Source organism: Glycine max, chromosome 15, assembly GCF_000004515.6.
Source record: "Glycine max cultivar Williams 82 chromosome 15, Glycine_max_v4.0, whole genome shotgun sequence".
Lineage (NCBI taxonomy): Eukaryota > Viridiplantae > Streptophyta > Magnoliopsida > Fabales > Fabaceae > Glycine > Glycine max.
The window spans coordinates 36,684,907-36,703,454 of NC_038251.2; the positions used below are offsets into that span (position 1 = coordinate 36,684,907).

Consider the following 18,548-nt stretch of genomic DNA (forward strand, 5'->3'; position numbering starts at 1 on the left):
TTAAACAGCTTGTTAAGCATATCATTATATGGAATTTGCTCAGGCCATTTGTTCCTGAAATTGTCAAAGTCCTTATAGGTAGTGTATTCGAAAGGATGTGTTTATGTTTGTATATAGATGTTGTCTTCAATTGCACCCTGCAAAAGTGGCCTGAAACATATCCAGTTTTGAACCTTAATAAACGATCATTGCAATCCTATAATGTTGCTTGTGAATTCACTCTGATTTTCGTATGTTAATGGAGAATCTATGTGTTTTAGAAGAAACTTTTGTTAATTCTGAAGCACTGAGGTTGGAAAAGGCTATTATATTGCAACTAGTGTTAGACAAGTGGCCTCAGATATCTTAAGATGGGGGGGGGGGTTGAATTAAGATATTACAAACCATTTCCCCAATTAAAATTCTATCAAGTTATAAATTCCCTTAATAATGAACTTCTTAAATATTGATTCCAATAGAACAATTTGAATATGAATATAAAACAATAATAAATAAAGGAGTTTAAGGGAAGAGAAAGTGCAAACTCAGATTTATACTGGTTCGGCCACACCCTTGTGCCTACGTCCAGTCCTCAAGCAACCCGCTTGAGAGTTCCACTATCTTGTAAATTCCTTTTACAGGTTCTAAACACACAAGGACAATCCTTCCTTTGTGTTTAGAATTCTTTTACAACAAGAGACCCTCAGTCTCTTAATCCCTTAGTGAATTAGAAAGAGAAGAAGAATGAATCTCTCTTGAAAGAGATAGATTTTACAATCTGAGCACTTAAATGATTCCTTAATGAATTGCAATTGAATTGGCCAAGGAATTCTTAAGAGGATAAAACGATTTTGCTTTTTGAGAGAATAAACACTTATTGTTCTGAAAAACTCTTCTCAAATTCGTGTCTCAAGTCACATATATATAGGCCTTTGATAGCCATTCAAGAACCAAATAAAAAGATGTGACTTTTGAGAATATTTACTGAAAATCTCCTCTGGTAATCGATTACAGTATGTGTGTAATCGATTACAAGCTTTAAAATTTGAATTAAAACGTTCAATAACTGCTGGTAATCAATTACCATATATGTGTAATCGATTACACAGTACAAATTTTGAATTCAAATTTTAATAGCTGTTGTAAATCATTTTTTGCCATTGCTAATCGATTACATCCTCTGGTAATCGATTACCAGTGAGTAAATCTCTTGAAAAAGACTTTTTAACTCAAATTTCTTGGCCAAACCTTTTGCTACTTCAGTTAGGAATTCCCTTCCTATTTAATATACCCTTCCTAAGACTCTAGAGACTGTCTTGATCATCCATCTTGAATATCTTTAATTTCCTTTGTCTTGAATAAAGCTTTGAGAAACATGTGATCCTTTGGCATCATCAAACATTCAGCTTGATCCTTTGTCTACAATCTCCCCCTTTTTGATGATGACAATCCCTGAAATCAAGACAAGCTATATACAAGATGATAGCACGTTCACACAACCCTTACTCCCCCTATCTTTTGGCATGTATGCCTAACTTTAATGATTTTAATTGATTTCTAACCCAAGTTCTAGGTTCTCTCCCCCTTTGGCAACATAAAAAAGAATTAAGCAAAACAATCAAAATCCAAACAGAGCCAAACATTAAACCAAAATAAGTCCATACATTGTCATAACCAACCAAAGCAAAGTCGAGAAATATAATAGAAATGCAAGATTACGATAACTAGAGCAACAAAAAGCCAAATACACGGCGATAAAACAAAGTACTAATAATACTTAATCATAATAATAACAAATAAGCTAAGAGGATGATGGAGGCAGTGGTGGTGGATCAAAGCAAGTACGGATGAAGGAGACATCTTCTTCAACCTTGGTGATCCTTGATTCCATGGCATCGAACCACATGTCAACTTGCAATTCCATGGCATTAAACTTGTCACCAACAAAAGTTTGAAGACCATCGAACTTGTCCAAAAGCTTTCGAAGAAGAGAGGAATTATCTTCAACTGGTAGGTTGCCTTCATCATCAGCGGGTTGAGCACCCTTTTTGACCCAAGAGCCATCATGCTCTTTGCGGTAACCAAAGGAGGCAATCACAGCAACACCAATTAAAAAGGATCTCTTGATTGGAACATAAGGTTCAAAATCAAGAGGAATTTGAAAATGGCGAAGAAAGAGAGTGACAAGGTGTGGATACGGCAATGGAGCATTTAATCGCAATGCCTTATGCATGCGATATCTGACTAAGTGTGCCCAGTCAAGTTGACGCCAGGTATGAAAGGCCCACATGATAACAAGATCTTCCTCAGAAACCTGGGCAAGGTTGGAAGATCGTGGAAGCAAAATACGCACAATGAGATAATGAAGGATGCGGCTTTCAAAAGCCAATGAACCGGCAAGAAGGCGTCCAGTCATATCCGCATGGTTGGTGCAAACCAGCTGGCAGGCATCAGATGCAAAGAAATCAAATTTCCGATCGTCATTCAGTGTACCTTCAAATGGTACACCGTCACTGGACAATTGGGTTAAGTTATGGAAAAGGGATTGGTCAATGACCATTTTTATCCCAAAAACCTCAGAAGTCAAAGTGCTTTCCTGAATTTCAAGGTTACAATAAAAAGCTTTAACCAATTCAGGATAAACAGGCAATTGTAATGACATGAAAGGTATGAGACCTAAGTTCTGAAATGCTTGAATGCAATCAAAACTTTCAGCGGAAAAGAAATCCATATCTATGAACTTAGGGTTGATAATGGAACGAGATGAGAAAAGGTTTGAGTACCGTATCTGCTGTTCCTCGGAAGAAAATAGTGTGGAAGAGGATAAGGAGGGTGGAATTGGTGCTGTGGATACGCTGGTGGTTCCGGAACGATGAGCTCTTGAAGCGGAAGCGGAGGTGGATGAACCCTTACGTTTCTTTGATGATTCTGCCATATGATGGAGTTTTTGCAGATTTCAATCGGTGAAATCAAACAAAAAATGAAAAAGAAGAAGATTGCAAGTTACGGGAGTCGATTTGATGAAGAAATGAGTAAGGTAGGAAGGTTTGAAGGTTTGGGAATGGAGGGACGTCGCAAGGAGGAAGAGGTTGCGCAGGGGTTTCTGAAAAACGTGATATTTATAGACCAGGACGCATTGTAATCGATTACAAGTACTGGTAATCGAATACAGGTGGAGGCAGCCTACTGGTAATCGATTACATGAATACTGTAATCGATTACAGGCCATCTGTTCTAGTGTAATCGATTACAGTATTCATGTAATTGATTACCAGAACAAAACAATAGCCTTTTCCTAAAAGAAAACTTATTTCTAAGTCTAAAAACTTATACTATCTTAAGAGTTAATTATACCAACAAGAAAAGTAAATTAAATTAAACAGAAACAAGTGTCATACTTAATCAAAACACAATCAATCAATCATAAACTTTACCTATCCAAATCACTAAGGTCTAAAAGGCCTAATTCTCTTCTTATTGAAAAGAATATATCCTTTGGGAGAGGTTTTGTAAAGATATCAGCAAGCTGATTCTTTGTATCAACAAACTCTAGCAAACAATCTCCCTTTAGAACATGGTCTCTGATGTGCCATCATTTTCTTCTATTTTCTAAACCCTTTTTGCACCATTTTAATTACTGATTGGTCTTAATTGTCAATTAATCAGACAGTTTTATTATTTGGGCTCATTTAGCTAATTTGATGTTTTTAATCTAATTTCAGGAATTAATGAAACATTGGGCTTAATCCGGATTTTGGTTATGGACTTGAAGAGGGCAAATAAAGCGGCGCTTACCTTAGTTAATTTCTAATTAGGAAATTTCGCAATTTTATTTTATGTTGTTCAGTGTTTATTTCGTTTTGGGCCAGAGTATTGTAATAGGGCCCAGTGACTTTGAGTGACTCTTTTTTAATAGCAGCCTTGGGATTCGTGCAAGGCTATTCTGTTATGCTATTCATTATTCAGAGCTTTTATTTTAGGGTTTTCATTTTTCTACTTGATGCTACTGTTCATGTAATGCAATTTTACGTTTTCTGCTTCTAATTACAATTTCGTTCTTGCTTCTTCTTCTACTCTCATTTACATTTCTGTTCCATTTACATTTCTGTTCATTTACGTTTCTACTTCATGTTTCATTTGCGTTTTCTGTTCGAATCCATGGAAGGCTAGATTTTCTGGTGTTGTTTCTTTTTGAGGACGAAGCCCAACTCTCTTTGAGGTTTTTCTTGTAATGTGGTTTCTTGGTAGTTCTCCCTTCACCAGTATCCCAAATTCGTGAATATTAATCAGTGCACGCTTCGTGTTCGATTAATTGCCTTTGAGCCTAACTTGCGTTCATGCTTAATGGACGAAGGGCTAACTGATGTATGTGGTGCCTAATCATGTATTGAAAACCCTAAGTTGATTTTCGCTTAGTAAATTGAAATAGGGTTGGATTAAGTGGTTGACTGTTAGGGACGAATTCTCCATAACCCAGGATAAGAGAATGGCTTCTGAATCAGAGGAAACAACCCGTTTTTAATATTAGTAGTTTCGTATTCCAGGTTACTTGTTCTGCTCTTTAATCACAAAACAAACAACCCCCCCAATCGTTACTGTTACTGCAAGTATATTATGAACATTTGATTTGTCATTGCTCATTGGGAAATGACCTAGGATCACTTCCTTGTTACTGCATTTTCATGTTTATTTGATTCGGGTACGGCCTCGATCAAATTTGGCGTCGTTGCCAGGGAGCAGTGTCCAAAGGTTCATAATAGCTAGCTAGTGTTGTGTGTTTAATTCCTTCGTGTTTTATGTTTAATTGTTAGTATTGTGTTAGTATGTGTGTTAGTGTCGTTTAGTATCTTGATATTTTGTTTAGTGTGTGTTCTGTTTCAGTTTTCCTATTGAGCGCTTCCCCTGTTTCAGTTTTGGGTGTTTTGCTGTGAATAGTATTTTGCGACGGACTTAGCGACCATTTCTGCTTGCGGCAAAACAGAGTAGTAGTAGAAATCCCTTAGCGACGGATTTTAGCGACCACCCATGCTGAATTATTTGTGATTTTTTGTTTTAGTAGCTAGGGTTGTTATTTTTGACTGAATTTTTTTGTGGTAACTTCTTTTAATCCATATTTTGTGGGAAAAATAGCTAGAGCCTTTAGTTTGGTCAGATTTGAAAGTTCCAAAAAAGTAGCAAATTTTGTGTTTTTCAAAACTTCAAACGGCCATAACTTTTGCTCCGGTTATCAGAATCGCAATTATTATATATGCATTTGGGGTAGAAAAAAATTTCCTACGCCGTGGCAGCTGGCTGAGGTCTCCATTGTCCAAAATAAGCGATTCTGTCAAAAGTTTTTTATTTTTCAAGTTTTATTCACTTATTTTTCTTAACCTACCAATTTTAGCTTTCATAGTTAGACTTTGAATTTTTGTCTGAAATTTTTTGTGCTATCTTCTCATCATTTTATAAGGTTGCTCACAAAATTTCAAGTCATTTGGATATCATTTGAGGGTAGCTGTAGTTCAAACCTACACCTTTATTTACATGACAAGGCAACTAGTTGTGCATGCTGAATGTAGTGTATGACTAGAGGCAATCCATCTGACTTACAACCCTTTGACCCTGAGATAGATAGGACATTTCATAGATTAGTTAGGCATCATTTTATACCTTTTGATCATCCTGAGCATTCCATTACTAGTGAATTTGTGCATTCTGTTATTGGTGATTTTGAACATCCTGATTTGGAGCATTACAATTTTGAGCATTCTGATTCTGAGCATTCTGATTTTGCACATTCTGAGCACATGGCACAACCTCCACCCCGTGAGAGGACTCTAAGGGAGATGGCTGCACCTGATTTCACCTACGAAAGCTTGTGCATCCAATACCCTGATGAGGATGTCCCATATGTTCTTAAAATTGGACTGATTCATTTGCTTCTAAAGTTTCATGGCCTTGCAGGTGAAGACCCGCACAAACATTTGAAGGAATTTCATATTGTCTGCTCCACCATGAAACCCCCAGATGTTCAGGAGGATCACATATTTCTGAAGGCTTTTCCTCATTCTCTGGAGGGTGTGGCAAAGGACTGGCTGTATTACCTTGCTCCAAGGTCCATCACGAGTTGGGATGACCTTAAGAGAGTATTCTTAGAAACTTTTTTCCCTACTTCCAGGACCACAACCATCAGGAAAGATATCTCAGGTATTAGACAACTCAGTGGAGAGAGCCTGTATGAGTACTGGGAGCGATTTAAAAAACTATGTGCCAGTTGCCCTCACCATCAGATTTCGGAGCAGCTTCTTCTCCAATATTTTTATGAAGGACTCAGTAATATGGAGAGAAGTATGATAGATGCTGCCAGTGGTGGAGCCCTTGGAGACATGACTCCTGCTGAAGCCAGAAATTTAATTGAGAAGATGGCTTCCAACTGCCAGAAGTTTAGCGCCAGAAATGATGACATAGTCATTAGAGGAGTGCATGAGGTAGCTACAAACCCATCTGCATCATCTGAAACTAAGAAGCTTGAAGGCAAACTGGATGCATTGGTTAACTTGGTAACCCAGCTGGCCTTGAATCAGAAATCTGTTCCTGTCGCAAGGATTTGTGGTTTGTGCTCCTCTGTTGACCACCATACAGACCTTTGCCCTTTCATGCAACAACCTGGAGCAATTGAGCAACCTGAAGCTTATGCTACAAACATTTACAATAGACCTCCTCAACCTCAGCAGCAAAATCAACCACAGCAGAACAATTATGACCTCTCCAGCAACAGATACAACCCTGGATGGAGGAATCACCCTAACCTCAGATGGTCCAGCCCTCAGCAACAACAACAGCAGCCTGCTCCTTCCTTCCAAAATGTTGTTGGCCCAAGCAGACCATACATTCCTCCACCAATTCAACAACAGCAACAACCCCAGAAACAACCAATAGTTGAGGCCCCTCCACAACCTTCCCTCGAAGAACTTGTGAGGCAAATGACTATGCAAAACATGCAGTTTCAGCAAGAGACCAGAGCTTTCATTCAGAGCTTGACTAATCAGATGGGACAATTAGCTACACAATTGAATCAACAACAGTCCCAGAATTCTGACAAGCTACCTTCTCAAGTTGTCCAAAATCCCAAAAATGTTAGTGCCATTTCATTGAGGTCAGGAAAGCAGTGTCAAGGACCTCAACCCGTAGCACCTTCCTCATCTGCAAATGAACCTGCCAAACTTCACTCTACTCCAAAAAAAGGTGATGAAAAAAATTTACCTAACAATTTCTATGCAGGTGAATCTTCTTCCACAGGTAATTCTGATTTGCAGAAGCAGCACATTCCCCCTCTTCCATTCCCTCCAAGAGCAGTTTCCAACAAAAAAATGGAAGAGGCAGAGAAAGAGATATTGGAAACGTTTAGAAAAGTAGAGGTAAACATACCTCTGTTGGATGCAATAAAGCAAATTCCAAGATATGCCAAATTCTTGAAGGAGTTGTGCACTAATAAGCGGAAGCTTAAAGGAAGTGAACGGATTAGCATGGGCAGAAATGTCTCCGCATTGATTGGTAAATCTGTTCCTCAAATTCCTGAAAAATGCAAAGATCCAGGTACATTCAACATACCTTGTATTATAGGGAATAGTAAGTTTGACAATGCCATGCTAAATTTAGGAGCTTCTGTTAGTGTTATGCCTCTGTCTATTTTTAATTCTCTATCTCTAGGCCCCTTGCAGTCAAGTGATGTGGTAATTCATTTAGCTAATAGAAGTGTTGCCTACCTTGTTGGTTTCATAGAAGATGTCTTCGTTAGAGTTGGTGAACTGATTTTCCCTGTTGATTTTTATATTTTGAATATGGAAGATGGATTTTCTAGGCAGACCCTTTATGAAAACTGCTAGAACTAAGATAGATGTTTATGCAGGCACACTGTCCATGGAGTTTGGTGATATAACTGTTCATTTTAATATTCTGGATGCTATGGAATACCCATCTGAAGATCTTTCTGTATTTCGTGCTGAAATAATTGACCATGTTGTTGATGAATACATGACTGATCTTTATTCTAATCTGCATGCCTCTCACTCTTCATGCATTGAGTCTGAAATTGTATTTGATCATATGTCTGAATTTGATGCTGAGAGTGAATCTGAGAGTGATATTGATTGCATGCCTGGTGGTGGTGTTTTACCTCTTGAGATTGATTTTACAGAGTCAGATAGGACTAACCATGTTTTAGGAAGTACACATACCTCTGACTTTCTTTATGAGGTAAAGGCTGAGAAACCATCTCCTTCTACCACTGTCCAGCCGACCACACTAGAATTGAAGCCTCTGCCATCAAATTTAAAATACACTTACTTGGATGATAGCAAGAGTTTTCCAGTGATTATATCTGCCTCCCTTGCTGATGAGCAAGAGGAGAAGTTGTTGTCAGTTCTCAAGAAGCATAAGAAGGCTATAGGCTGGACCTTGGCGGACATTCCTGGTATTAGCCCATCCACATGTATGCATTGAATAAATTTAGAGGATGGAGCTAAACCAGTAAGACAGCCACAGAGAAGACTCAACCCGGTGATTCTTGATGTAGTGAAGAAGGAGATAACCAAGCTTTTGCAAGCTGGAATCATTTATCCTATCTCCGACAACCAATGGGTGAGTCCTGTCCAGGTAGTCCCGAAGAAGACCGGCCTCACAGTGATAAAAAATGAGAAGGAGGAACTAATTCCTACTCGGGTGCAGAACAGTTGGAGAGTTTGCATTGACTATAGGAGGCTGAACCAGGTTACCAAAAAGGACCATTTTCCCCTGCCATTCATTGACCAGATGCTTGAACGCCTGGCAGGTAAATCCCACTACTGTTTCCTTGATGGTTTTTCTGGTTATATGCAAATTACTATTGCTCCTGAGGATCAGGAAAAGACCACATTCACCTGCCCCTTCGGCACTTTTGCTTATAGGAGGATGTCTTTCGGCCTGTGCAATGCCCCTGGTACCTTCCAGCGGTGCATGATTAGTATTTTCAGTGATTTTTTAGAAAATTGCATAGAGGTGTTTATGGATGATTTCACTGTATATGGATCCTCTTTTGATGGTTGTTTGAATAGTTTGGAAAAAGTTTTGAATAGATGCATTGAAACTAACCTTGTTCTAAATTTTGAAAAATTTCATTTTATGGTTGAGCAAGGTATAGTTTTAGGCCACATTATTTCCAATAAGGGTATTGAAGTAGATCCTGCAAAAATTTCTGTTATTTCACAATTGCCTTACCCCTCTTGTGTGCGAGAGGTGCGATCTTTTCTTGGTCATGCAGGATTCTACAGGCGCTTTATAAGGGATTTTAGCAAAGTAGCCCTTCCACTGTCCAACTTGTTGCAAAAGGAGGTGGAGTTTGACTTTAATGACAGATGCAAAGAGGCTTTTGATTGCCTCAAAAGAGTGCTGACTACCACCCCCATCATCCAGGCACCCGATTGGACAACCCCTTTTGAGCTTATGTGTGATGCATCAAATTATGCATTGGGGGCTGTCCTTGCTCAAAAAATTGATAAATTGCCCAGGGTGATATATTATGCTTCTAGGACTTTAGATGCTGCCCAAGCGAATTATACTACTACTGAGAAAGAGCTTCTAGCCATAGTTTTTGCTCTTGAAAAATTTCAATCTTATTTGCTTGGTACCTGCATTATTGTTTATACTGACCATCTAGCTCTAAAGTACTTGTTGAAGAAGGCTGATTCTAAGCCTAGGTTGATCCGATGGATGCTCTGGCTCCAAGAGTTTGACTTGGAGATCCGTGATAGGAGCGGAGCACAAAATCTAGTTGCTGATCATTTGAGTCGGATCGAACGTGTATCTGATGCAGATTCACCTATTCGGGATGATTTCCCGGATGATCATTTGTATATACTGTATAGTATTTCTGACTCTCTTTCTACTCCCTGGTTTGCTAATATTGTCAATTATTTAGTTGCTTCTGTTTTTCCTCCCTTAGCATCTAAGGCCCAAAAAGGTAAAATTAAAAGTGATGCTAAGCATTTTATTTGGGATGACCCCTACTTGTGGAAATTGTGCAGTGATCAGGTCATTAGACGGTGCATTCCAGACGGATCATGAGACTGACTCAGTCCTGCAGTTCTGTCATTCTTCCACACCGGGAGGTCATCTGGGTGTTCAAAGGACAGCTCGCAAAGTGCTTGATTGTGGTTTTTATTGGTCCACCATCTTTAAAGATGCGTGGAAGATCTGCAGCACTTGTGAGCAGTGTCAGAGAGCAGGAAATACACTTACATGGCGACAACAAATGCCACAGCAACCTATGCTATTCTATGAGGTGTTTGATGTTTGGGGTATAGATTTCATGGGCTCTTTTCCTGTCTCTTTTGGTTATGTTTACATTCTCCTTGCAGTTGACTATGTTTCAAAATGGGTGGAAGCCAAGCCCACTAGAACTAATGATGCTAAAGTTGTTGCAGACTTTGTCAGGTCTAATCTGTTTTGCAGGTTTGGAGTACCTAAAGCAATTGTTAGTGATCAAGGAACCCATTTTTGCAACAGGACAATGCATGCCCTACTTAAAAAGTACGGGGTGGTACACAGGGTATCCACACCATACCACCCCCAGACCAATGGACAGGCAAAAATTTCTAACCGGGAAATCAAGAGAATTTTAGAGAAGATTGTGCAGCCAAGCAGGAAAGATTGGAGTACCAGGCTTGATGATGCTCTCTGGGCACATCGGACTGCCTACAAAGCACCCATAGGAATGTCTCCTTATCGGGTTGTCTTTGGAAAGGCATGTCATCTTCCAGTGGAAATTGAGCACAAAGCTTACTGGGCAGTGAAGACTTGCAACTTCTCTATGGATCAAGCTGGTGAGGAAAGAAAGTTGCAACAGAGTGAGTTAGATGAAATCCGCCTAGAAGCCTACGAGAATGCCAAGTTCTACAAAGAAAAGACCAAGAAGTTCCATGATAGCATGATAGTTAAAAAGGACTTCATGGTTGGGCAAAAAGTGTTATTGTATAATTCTAGGCTTGGACTCGTGAGTGGTAAGTTGAGGTCTAAGTGGATTGGTCCTTTTGTTGTTACTAATGTTTTTCCTTATGGTACAGTTGAGATCAAAAGCGACTCCACAAACAAGAGCTTCAAGGTCAACGGACATCGACTTAAGCCATTCCTCACGAACCCTTCTTTAGTGGACGTAGTGGTGGAAGAGACTTCCTTACTCCACCCTACTCTTCCTCCACCATGACTTAGGGAGTTTTTCTTTTCCTATCTCCTTCTTTGCTTTTATTACACTTGTCTGATTCTCTTTGATGATTTAATTGTTTTTAATCTTTTAATTGTGCTACATTGAGGACAATGTGTTGTTTAAGTATGGGGGGGGGGGGGGAGTGTTCTTTGGTTTTGCTAGTTTTGTTGGTTTTGTTAATTTGTTAGTTGTGTTAATTTGTTAATGTTGTTAGTTTCGTCGGATTTTTAGTTTAATATTTTGGGTCAATTTTGTGTGCATGTACGACTTTGCATGTTTTTCTTTGAATTATAGGATATGTTCAAGAAATGGGTAATTGTTTTGAAAATAAAAGTTCTTGACATTTTGTGACTTGAAATCCTTGATTCTCCTCTACATGTCATGATAGTTTTGAAAGCTCAATTTGAAAGTGATGAGTTTACCTTTGTGAGAATTTGAGCCATCCATCATCATAATCATTTGGGGTGTTTTGCCCCATTGATTGCTTGCACAATAGCCTTGGCTTGATTCTTGTTGATGCTTCCTAATTCACATGCATATTTGGAAATGATTGAGGCAATTTTGTTCTTATAAGCTTCTAGCCAAATGGACTTACCTTGAATTAATTCCTTTGATAGCCCTTTTGAGCCTTGTTTCCCTTTCCTTGTTTTGAAGCTCACTACAAACCTTAAATGAAAAACCATGATATCACCATATCCTTAAGGAACTTTGGAGCTTTGGAATTGTTTTGGGAATAAGTGTGGGGGGGTTTTTGTTTCATTGGACAACTTGTTTTGTTGGCTATGCTTCATGATGTATTTTGGGCCATACTTGATGTACATTGTATATTGGTTAAATGTTGGACATGCTGAATGAAATGTTGTTTCTCAAAGGCTATAGAGTAAAAAAAAATCGAAAAAAAAGAAAAGAAAAGCAATAAAGTTGAGTGAATAAGATCTTAAATGGCACAAGAATGATGAAACTCTTGGTTCTACTCTTTATGTTTAATTTTTATCTTTACTTCTTTTTATTTTCTTATTTTTTTTCTTAATATGCACTTATTCCCCATTGCTCCTTTATTCCTTTGGGATTTAGCCACTTATTCCATATTTCTCCATACCTTGTCCTTGGCCCCATTACAACCTTAAAAGACCTTTTGATCCTCATGTGCTTGTGTTTGTGGGTTGATTGTCAATTTTAGAATCTTGCCAAGTTTATGTGGTGTTTGCTTTCATGGGTGCTTTGAGGGTAAATAGTAGCCTAGACACTTGAGAGATAGAGTGTATATCTTGTGAGGCTTTATCACTTTTCATTCTTGAGCTGATTAACTATTTTGCCATGATTGGGTTGCTTGGATGATTTTCATGAATGTCTTGACTTTTTGGATCTCCTTATGTTAGATGTTACCCATTCCTTTCATTCCTTGATGTTCATTGAGAAATATGTGAATGTTTTTGTTTGTCTCTCTTTGATATCCTTGGATTTTGTTCTTTGTTTCATTTTGCCCAAGAGTGCAAAAGGCTAAGTGTGGGGGGTTTTGATGTGCCATCATTTTCTTCTATTTTCTAAACCCTTTTTGCACCATTTTAATTATTGATTGGTCTTAATTATCAATTAATCAGACAGTATTATTATTTGGGCTCATTTAGCTAATTTGATGTTTTTAATCTAATTTCAGGAATTAATGAAACATTAGGCTTAATCCGGATTTTGGTTATGGACTTGAAGAGGGCAAATAAAGCAGCGCTTACCTTAGTTAATTTCTAATTAGGAAATTTCGCAATTTTATTTTATGTTGTTCAGTGTTTATTTCGTTTTGGGCCAGAGTATTGTAATAGGGCCCAGTGACTTTGAGTGACTCTTTTTAAATAGCAGCCTTGGGATTCGTGCAAGGCTATTCTGTTATGCTATTCATTATTCAGAGCTTTTATTTTAGGGTTTTCGTTTTTATGCTTGATGCTACTGTTCACGTAATGCAATTTTACGTTTTCTTCTTCTAATTACAATTTCGTTCTTGCTTCTTCTTCTACTCTCATTTACGTTTCTGTTCCATTTACATTTCTGTTCATTTACGTTTCTGCTTCATGTTTCATTTGCGTTTTCTGTTCGAATCCATGGAAGGCTAGATTTTCTGGTGTTGTTTCCTTTTGAGGACAAAGCCCAACTCTCTTTGAGGTTTCGCTTGTAATGTGGTTTCCTGGCAGTTCTCCCTTCACCAGTATCCCAAATTCGTGAATATTAATCAGTGCATGCTTCGTGTTCGATTAATTGCCTCTGAGCCTAACTTGCGTTCATGCTTAATGGACGAAGGACTAACTGGTGTATGTGGTGCCTAATCACGTATTGAAAACCCTAAGTTGATTTTCGCTTAGTAAATTAAAATAGGTTTGGATTAAGTGGTTGACTGTTAGGGACGAATTCTCCATAACCCAGGATAAGAGAATGGCTTCTGAATCAGAGGAAACAACCCGTTTTTAATATTAGTAGTTTCGTATTCCAGTTTACTTGTTCTGCTCTTTAATCACAAAACAAACAACCCCCCCCAATCGTTACTGTTACTGCAAGTATATTATGAACATTTGGTTTGTCACTGCTCGTTGAGAAACGACCTAGGATCACTTCCTAGTTACTGCATTTTCATGTTTATTTGATTCGGGTACGGCCTCGATCATTGGGGACACCAGGTGGGGTGCTATTGCCCAAAACCAAGCTTGGCCAATCCCGACCCAACCCGGGCATAGTCAGTCAGTGAGAACCTGTGACGTAACTAAGCAGGCGAGCTTCTGGCAGTCAACCAATAAAGGAACAAAAGTCCACGAAGCAGGGAGGCTTGTGTGGCAGTTGGCCAGCTATCTATCTTGGGTTGTTATCTGAAAAATTCCCTCTGGTAATCGATTACCATTCGTGTGTAATCGATTACAGGGTTTAAAAATTGAAACATGACATTCAGTAGCTTCTGGTAATCGATTACCAATTATGTGTAATCAATTACACAGTGTTATATGCTACTGGTAATCGATTACCAATTGATTGTAATAGATTACATAGTGTTATCTGCTACTGGTAATCGATTACCATTTATGTGTAATCGATTACACAGTGTAACTTTTAGGTTCCAATGTGCAAAGGTTGTTGTAATTCGTTTATGGGCATTGGTAATCGATTACCAAAGAGGAAATCTCTTGAAAAAGACATTATGACTGTGCGTAGCCGTTATGGGACGCATTGTACTGTTACCTGTGTAGTTAGATTTCTTGTGAAAGAGTCCACCCTCTTTCTTTTATCTCTTGTAGATCGCGATGGCAGCACAGTTGATCCATGATCGTGTTGTGATGGAGTGCCTAGAGGGTATTTGGGAGACCCTTAAAGGCAATGAGAGGTGCCGATTCCGTGGCACAATTCAACTCACTGCTACTTCGCTAGTACATCCGGAGCAACCCGCACGCACACTTCAGAAACCTGTGAAGTGGATACTACCTACACCCACTCCATATCGACTAGTTGAGCCGGTTCAAGTGATAGAGGTGTCATCCTCTGAAGAGGATCTTGAAGAGGACCCAGAAGAGTTACCTCCTGAACCTGCTATGGATGCCCCTGACTTACCAGAGGATGACGAGGACCCGCTCCCTGATGTTGATTCTCCAGAGGATATTATGTCAGCATCTGAGGCAGACTCTACAGAGGAGAGCGGCCCTGGAGGGACAGTGAATAGTGACGACTCTTCATCATAGCAGACAACTCCTTAGATTAGGTGTATATACTTTTGTGGGTGGGTGTATGTAGTTCAGACTGCTAGGTTTACTCTTTTGATTTTTTTGGGTGGGTAGACCTCTTGTATAGAAATTTTGATGATTGTATATATTGTGGCTGAAGCCACCACAATGGTTGCCTTTGCTCTAGAAGTCACTGTGCTATTTTGCAAACTCCCATATTTTGGACAGTTTTTGATGATGAAAACAATTATGATTTATCTTGTTACTTGAAAAAGAAATGTTAACGAACTTTATTTGAAAAGAGTTTACCAACCGCACCTTACTATTTCTCACGTGACGACCTAAAATGATGGCTGGTATATTTTTTTTGAAAGAGAAAAATAGTTTGGAGGTTATGAGTGATCAGAAAGAAATGAATCCGAATAGAGTTGTGAACTGGCCATTCAGGACTCTATAGTGATAATTTTCCTTCTGAAATTAATTACCGTGAAATGAATAACAATGCGAAAAAAAAAGAAAAAAAATTTTCCCATGGTTTCTGCTATTTAATTTATTACTATTAAACCAGTCATTATTTAGGGACACCACATGCTTAGCACTGCTACAATAGATTTTTCCAGAGAAGGAGTTACGCTTAGCACATCATCTCCACTAAGCCCACTACTTGAAGTTCAATTCCAGTGAAGATGTTGGGCTTAGTGCAGTGATGTGCGCTTAGCTGAACTATTCAGCCAACTAGCCAGGGGTCTAAGCGCTTAGCACGAGCAAGCTCAAACTTAGCACGTGAAGGCATGGCACTTACCGCAAGGGTTGTGCTTAGCGGATGGACAACTGAAAAAATTTTCTGAGTCTTTTATGTCCATCTCTTCACCTAGGCTCAAAATCCCCCTTGTTCATTACTGTCATACCCTAATTTCGTTCGGGGACCTTTGCTTGATGACATGCGACCTTTCTTTGGTCCTTGTGAGGTGCTTGGCATCCATCATTAGGCAATTTGTGAAATTCCAGGACATGCCAAAAAACCAAAAAAAAATATTGATGCACAATCCGTAAGTTTCCGTGACACACCGGAAATCAAATGGAAGCATCGTTTTATAATTAAGTGAGGTTCCGTAACATTCCGTAAGTCAAAAAGGAGATGATTATGTAATCCGCAAGGTTCCGTAACATTACGGAAAGAAAACAAGTATCGTTACGAAATTCGTAAGTTTCCGTAACTTTACGAAAAAAGAATCACCAAAAAAGCAGAGGGGGGGTGTACTTAGTAAAAATGGGGGTGCAAATAGCACCCAGGCCCACTTGGGCCCTCCAGAATATTCCTCCAGAAGGCTGTTGCTTCTGGAGGAAGCAACCTGGCTCGCCTGGGCGAGCTGAGCTCGCCTGGGCGAGCTGGGCGGCAACCACCTCCCCTATTTTGCTATAAATAGGGGAGGAAGTGAAGAAGAAAGGGGTTCAGCCCCTTTGGCACTTCTCTCTCTTTCGAATTTGCTTGGAAAAATTGTTCCGTGAAGAAAATCTATGCCGAGGCGCTTCCGAAACGTTTCCGTAACGTTTTCCGTGAGGAATTTCGCAAAGGTTTCAACCGTTCTTCGACGTTCTTCATTCGTTCTTCATCGTTCTTCGATCTTCAACGGGTAAGTACCTCGAACCAAGCTTTTCGATTCATCCTATGCACCCGTAGTGGTCCACATTGTGTTTCGTGCATTTTTATTCTCGTTTTGTTTACTTTTTATACCCCCTCTTGACGTGCTTAAGCCATTTTACTTAAGTCATTTTTCGCTTAACTTAAAAATAAAATAAATTTCCACCGAACGTTTGAATTGTATTATCCGTTAACTTCGGTTAAAATAAATTCTGACCGTTCGGTCGGGCCGTAACCACGTTGGAAATCAAAAAAAGAGGTAAAAAATAATATAATAATAAAAAAAACATCTTTTAGTAAAATAAAGCGGAAAATTAATCGGACGTTTTCTCTTTGGGATTTCTCATTCTTAATCGAATTGATTAATAACTAAAGTGAAACTAAGGCTAAAATCAACTCGCCTAATCAAGCTCGTACACAAAAATAGGCTTTTGAAGTTTGTCATTTCAATTTCTCACTAAGTAAAATGGATCATTTTTAAGGTCCAACGCCTTAAAATGATCACCACTTAAGTAAAAAAGGAATCGCTTGATAAGAAAGAACTACGTAGGTCTGATTTTCTCATCCCTAATTGAGGAATACGTAGGAGCAAAGGGAAACACCCTTGTCGACCACAAAAAGAGAAAATATAAAAAGGGTATAAAGGATATAGAGACATAAAAAGGGAACATAAAAAATCAAAGTCATGTTTGCACATTCGATTAAAGGCTGCCGTCCCTTGGGGCGGACGTGTGGGGTGCTAATACCTTCCCCGTGCGTAAATACAACTCCCGAACCTTTCACTTAAAAGTTCGTAGATCGCGTCTTTTCCGGTTTTTCCGACGTTTTCCTCAAATAAACGTTGGTGGCGACTCCGCGCGTATTCCTTTCGTGGAACACGCATCCCGCGAGTCACGCGTCGCCCTCCCGCCGAAGGGTAGGTTGCGACAGTTGGCGACTCCACTGGGGACAGTTTTTTAGAGAGTTAGGCCATTTAATCTTGTGCAAAGTTTTGCCATGACTTACTCTTTTGTTGGTTTCCTTTCATTATGTTCTTGTGGATATAAGCTCTTTGTTGCTTTTAGTGCATTTTAAATGTATGCATGAAGTAAATATTTATTCATTTGATGCACACAAACACCAACACTATTTCCACACACTGTGAGTGAAAAAGGGCCCTGTACCCGGGTCCATGGGAGCATAAGGAGTGGAGGTGAATCTGTGATCATGCTAGGTCTCCGACTTGCTTGATTACAGTGAACCCTCATCTAGAGCTTTTCTCTTTGAAAACCTATTGTTGCTAGTAGTCCCTACTGCTACAATATGTTCTTCAAAGGGGATGATACCTCTAGAAACCTTCAAGAGAGATATAACTACCTTGGGGATTATTGCTAAAAGCCTAGTTAGTTCCCTCCCTTATAGGTCCCATAAAATAGGGGCATGAAGCAAACACGCTGCGTGCCATTTTTCACACTGCCATGCATGAGTATCATATACCCTTTTGCTTATGTTCGGTAAATATTATCATACTGTGCACATTTCTGCATTGTGTCTTTTGCATAGGCATTGCATATGGGTTCTGTCTTGATCCCTACTGTAAACAAACCAACGGAGGGTCCGTGTCGCCTTCTTAAAAACGTGCGTTGGGGATTTTTGCTACCCCTAGACGTCGTATCTAAGAAGGGGACAAATTCCCCGGACCCCCGCATTCCTAGATTGCATCTGTGTCATATGCATTCCATCATGCATTCATCCATCTCACCCATGAGATATCGGAGTTTTGATTTGCACCAGCTTTTGTCTCACTTTAGTAAGCATGGGAACAAATCAAACCAGCAAGAGGTTCTACCAAGTCAAGGTCAAAAGCCTAGATACCACCAGCATCAAGGAATTAGGGCGGTTGATGGAACCCCTCCAAATGCAAACCTTCCGCAAGACTTACGGAAAGATCTTAGAGTTGACCATAGCAGAGGTGTCCATAGAAGCCATTGTATCACTTACCCAATACTACGACCAGCCTTTGAGGTGCTTCACA

The 18,548-nt window shown here is 39.3% G+C and overlaps 1 non-coding gene across 1 annotated transcript; it reads right to left on the reverse strand.

Annotated features, from left to right (window-relative positions):
- Positions 1 to 6,146: 6,146 nt before the first annotated feature.
- On the reverse strand, positions 6,147 to 6,253 carry LOC112999680 (small nucleolar RNA R71). The gene has a single exon (XR_003264890.1). It is a non-coding gene; the product is annotated as a small nucleolar RNA R71 (small nucleolar RNA).
- Between the last annotated feature and the right edge of the window lie 12,295 nt (positions 6,254 to 18,548).